This window comes from Drosophila hydei, unplaced genomic scaffold (assembly GCF_003285905.1).
Source record: "Drosophila hydei strain 15085-1641.00,03,60 unplaced genomic scaffold, DhydRS2 tig00000265-arrow-arrow-pilon, whole genome shotgun sequence".
Taxonomy (NCBI): domain Eukaryota; kingdom Metazoa; phylum Arthropoda; class Insecta; order Diptera; family Drosophilidae; genus Drosophila; species Drosophila hydei.
In genome coordinates this window covers 61,352-66,420 of record NW_022045699.1, presented here as the reverse complement: position 1 = coordinate 66,420, position 5,069 = coordinate 61,352, and the positions used below count along the sequence as shown (strand labels likewise).

At 43.0% G+C, this 5,069-nt stretch overlaps 1 pseudogene; it reads right to left on the bottom strand.

Moving 5' to 3' along the window:
- Window positions 1–261: 261 nt before the first annotated feature.
- LOC115483015 lies at window positions 262–3,655 on the bottom strand (annotated as a pseudogene).
- Between the last annotated feature and the right edge of the window lie 1,414 nt (window positions 3,656–5,069).

The following is a 5,069-nucleotide window of genomic DNA, read 5'->3' as shown; positions in this document are numbered from 1 at the left end:
CTAAACAACACCCTAGCCTAAAACAAAGTATTGCATATATGTATTTATATACATATGTCTGCATAATATGTATAATATATCTATAGATAACCAACAAACAGTTTACTTTAAAGTTTTTGAGCAAATCCTTTGAATAAAAATATAAAATAGATTGCAATTGCGTGTTTACAAATTAAGCAACAATTTCCAAAATACCTACTTAGACTCTAATAAAAAAACTGTATCAAAAAGTTCAAGTCAATAACAATTAAGTAAGTTTTTGTTTTTGTTTTGTTGTATAGCACTTAGCAGCTAGCAAGAGGGGGCCTGTAGAGGAGGTAGAGTAGAATAGGGTAGAGTGTGGTGGGGTATCATAAGGAAGGGTAGTGTGTGTGTATGTATGTCACTTAGATTATTGCACCAGTTAATAGCCCGTTTCGGGCTCCTGTTTAAGCGTCATGCGACATGGCTCTGCAAATCAAGAAAAGATTCAAATAAGTCTCCAAATTAAATATCTACAGATATAGGGTATACGCACCCATCACATAGCTGGGCGCCATCATTTCGGGCACACGTATTTTGAGGGGCGTGCGACGCAACAGCTCGTCGGCACTGTTGTCCTCGCTGCGATTGTATTCGTTGAGCGTGATGTCCGCCGGATTGCGCATTCCGAGGCCGGCATCGACCGGCGATGTGGCCACTCTTTGGTAGGGATGCACTCGCTGTGGACTGTGCATTAGCTGACTCTTGTGCTGGACATTGTATTGACGTGATGCCGCCGCATCCATGTAGGCATTCTCTTGCGATTTCGGACTGCAGGCGGCGCTGCTCAATGGAGGCGTACGGCAGACGAGGGAGTGGCAGCAACAACGGCAGCGACGGCAGCAGCATTGTTATTTGTATAGGCACGTAACGTATCCTCCGCATTGTTAGCCTCGATGAGCGCCTGTATCTGTTGCACATCCAGATCCAGGCCATGCGTACCGCTACTCGCCGATGCCAGCGTGTCCAGGGTAGAGCTAACCTGACTGCCATCCAAATTGCCGCCAGCGTTGGACTCTGGTAATCGTTGGACTGATTGGGCGGCGACAAGGGCAACGAATTGTCTGCCAGTTCACCTGTGTGCGAGCAGCAAAGGATACAGATTAAATAGATGTCCAAGTTGCATAGCGCGCTTCCACTTACCGCCTAGCAGCATCTCCTGCAGCAGCGAATCGATGTGCGCGACGCCAAAGATTTTGGCAAATTGGATTTGTTTCAATCATCTGCCAGGTAATTGACTGCAGCACCGGCAGAATGAGCAGAATCTCGCCAAATCGACCACGAGACTCGTATTGCCTGTCCGAGATGTAATCCTCCAGATTGTTGAGTATCTGATGGCGCAAGGACTTGATGCGATTCGGCTCATTGAGACCCTTGGCATCTAAAATGAAAAGAGAAAAGAGATTTGATAAATTGCCTCTGCTGCATGCTCGTAGCTTTATATTGAAATCTATAGCAACTCGATGTCGTTAACTGCTGCACTTACTGGGATCAAAGAAGACCAATGCCTTAATGCAGGCGAATTCGGTATCGTCGATCCCCACGTCTTTCATCACAACCACGAGTTCATCAATGATGCGTGCTCCAATGCGTGAAATGTCCAAATTGGGCGAGACATGTGGATCTGAAATGGATGCAGAGCTTGAGAGACATAACAAACAAGTTGTCTAGCTAGTAACAACTCACCTGGACAATGCCTGGTGATGACACAGTTGTTGCTGAGCAGCAGCACATCCTTCAGATGCATAGAGCGGGCGCGAGAGACCAAGCAGCAAGTGCTCACCAGCATGGGCGCGGAGGTAGAGCGACTTGATCGTCCAGCTGTAGATCATTGAAGGCCGGTATCTGTTTGGCCCACTCGACTAGGGTGAGCAGCTGCTGTTTCATTGACTCGCAGACATCGTTGATGCTGGCAAACTGTTTGGTCGAGAGATCCTCATTGATGTTGGCTCCATGGCGGCGCCCGCTTTCGATTGTCGCGATTCGTTCTCCGCCTTGACGAGCGACACAACCGATAGTCCATTGCCTGGATTCGGATCATCATTGGAGGTGCGACGGCAACTATGCGATCGCGTTCGTTCTGCACTGCCTCCTTCTTCATGCCCGCCTTGAAGCACTTGCGCAAGCGGCAATAGCGACACTGATTGCGCTTATCCTTGTCCACAACACAGTTGCGCGCGAATCTGACGAATGCGAGACAGTTGGCTTTAAGAGCGTCTTGGGCTAGTCATCATCTGGTTGCACTCACCTGCAGGTATACTGATGATTTTTGCGAACGCTGCGCCTGAAGAAGCCTTTGCAGCCATCACAGCTGGAGGCGCCATAGTGCTTGCCCGTCGCCCGATCTCCACAAATTGCACAAACTGTCGGCGACTGTTGCTGTTGCTGCTGTTGTTGCTGTTGTTGCTGCTGCTGTTGCTGCTGCTGCTGGCTGCCCGCTGCCACTGCTGTTGTTGTTGTTCGGTGAGTACATGATGTTGTTGTTGTTGTTGTTGCTGGCATTGCTGTTGCCATTGCAGAGAGTGAAATTCTCGCTGCTCTGATTGCTGCTATTGCTAAGGCCGAGGCCAACGACATTGGGACTCAGCGCATGGCCAATGGGTGAGCCAGCAGGATGCCCAATAGGCAGAGCATCTGCATGCATTATTTGACTTTCGGCCGATTCTGTGTGCGAGAGAGAGAAGGCAATTGACATTATAAATCAAATATATATATAGATATGTATGTATGTACAGAAAAATGTAATAGCTATTCTTTTAATATTTTATGCAAAGTAATTCACATTATTTATATAACTCTGTTTTCCTCCACAGTTTAGCCAACAGCAGCACTCTCCCATAGTTTGAGCAGCTCTCGAATAGCTCACAGTTTGAGTCATACTGTGTCAGTGCATGCCTAAAGCGCAATAGGCGAGTGCGCAGTTTAAAAAGCATTAGACACATGCCTGTTGAGCTACAGTCTTGCGCAATAAAATTACGAGTGTATATATATATATACTAATTAACTTTTTTTGCAAAAAGCATCAAATTTTTAATAATAATAAATATTTAAGCTTCAAATGATTGCACTGCAGCACAATAACAACAGTTGTATAGGCGCTGCTTGCCCACGCAGCTGATCAGCACTGCTTTACAGTTTAAGGGCTCGAAAAAGAGTTTACTGTTTATTTAAGCTGCAGTTCTCTGTGCATACGTAAAATTCAATATGCGATTGGTGCAGTTTGAATAACACTGATCTTGAACTTTGTAAGCAGTCAAAAATAAACATAAATATTCCTTTAAAATTGTAACTAATAAGAACAGAAAAAGTAGACACTATAACACTATAGCATAAAATTAACACACACACACCATCACTTGAGGCTGTATTGCTGGCGCTGTTGTCCCGTCGTCGACGTCGCTGCTGAATTTGGCGCTGTCGCCTAACTATTGCCGCCTCCCCATCACTGACACGTCCACCACTGGCATCGCCTTTGGTTTTGCCACGCAACAGAATGCTGCCTATATCGCGACTAGTAGGAATTTAACTCTATCCGACTTGCGCACCATTTTAGTGCTACTGAGACGAGAGACGAGACGACACAACATTTTTCACTGAGCGCGCGATTGTTGGCTGACCATTCAAACAGATGCCAAGCCTCTGCTGCGCTTGCTGCCGTTGCCGCTGCCCCATATCCATATCGTATGTTGTCGCGGCTTTCGCTCTGAGTCTCTATTCGTGTGCGTATCACTGTATGCGTTAATCGACGCTTAAATCAATTCACTGTGTTTGCATATGTACATATTTTTGTCGCTGTGTGGCGCTCTCTGGGAGAGCACAAACCAGACTTGGAGCGTAAACGAATGCATGTATAAAGAGAAGAGAAATAATTATACGCTGACACATACACTAGTAAAGGCATTAATTTTGAAGACATCGTAAGCAAACGCAAGCGAGAAGCCGAGCACATAAACAAATAAATAAATAAAAAAGCCGGCTTTAAATTGAGCATTCTTTATATGTATGCGTGTTTGTGTTGGCGAGCGAGTACGTGTGTTTGAGAGTGTAAAGGCACGAGATAGACACAGAAAAACAGACCCGAACAACACAAAGAAAGCTGCTATAATTAAAACAAAAACAAGACATCGCCTATTATTTTAATGTATGCATTGAGAACTGTAGAATATTAAGAAAAAATATATATAAAAAATATTTATAAAGAAATCTAGCGAAAATTATAAAATGAATAAATTATTGGCTTGTCTGTAAAATTAGCTTAATGAATTTAAATAAATCAGAAATATGACAAAAATAAAACCAATTATAAATAATATTAATAAAAACACTTGTTAATTTTATTCTGTTAGCCATAGGATTAAAAGGTTTAATTATCAATAGTAAAATTTAAATTGATAGATTTACTGCTATGATTCAACAATTTCTACTTATTAGCACCTTATTTTATCTAATATACATTCGGTAATTACTAAATATACAATTTAACACTTTAGTTCAACATATTCGCAGACATTAATTACATCATTCGACACAGACACCTTCAATTAACACTCGCTTTTCACGCCTCACGAGAACCAATCTAGCCACCCACAAACAAGTGTATAAAAATAACTCTATAAGCAGAAGTAGAAGAAGGTAGAGAGTAGCAAGAAAGAGAAAAGTCAACAACAACAACGACGATAACATGTTTGGGCTATGATCATATTTTTCTCTTTGTTTTGCGCTTTATCCAAAAGTTTTATTATAGCGCTATAATTTACTTGAGTCTTGCTATAAAACTCGCTTGTTCGCCGTGTCTGCCGTTGTCGCTGCGAGAGTTCGCCAATTCGCTGTTTGTCAATTCTCTAGCTAGCGAATCAGTGGAGCGTATGAATTTGTGCAGCGTCATCGTTAGAGTTCAATATTTTTTCTGACGTGCCGAGTCACCGTTAGTTTCGCAAAGCTAAATGTTGTTGTTTTCTTCTTAGTTTCTTGTTGTTGTTGTTTTTGTTGTTTGGGTATATCGATTCGTAATCGGAGATTAAGAATGTTCATTGCATTTTCGTCTTTGT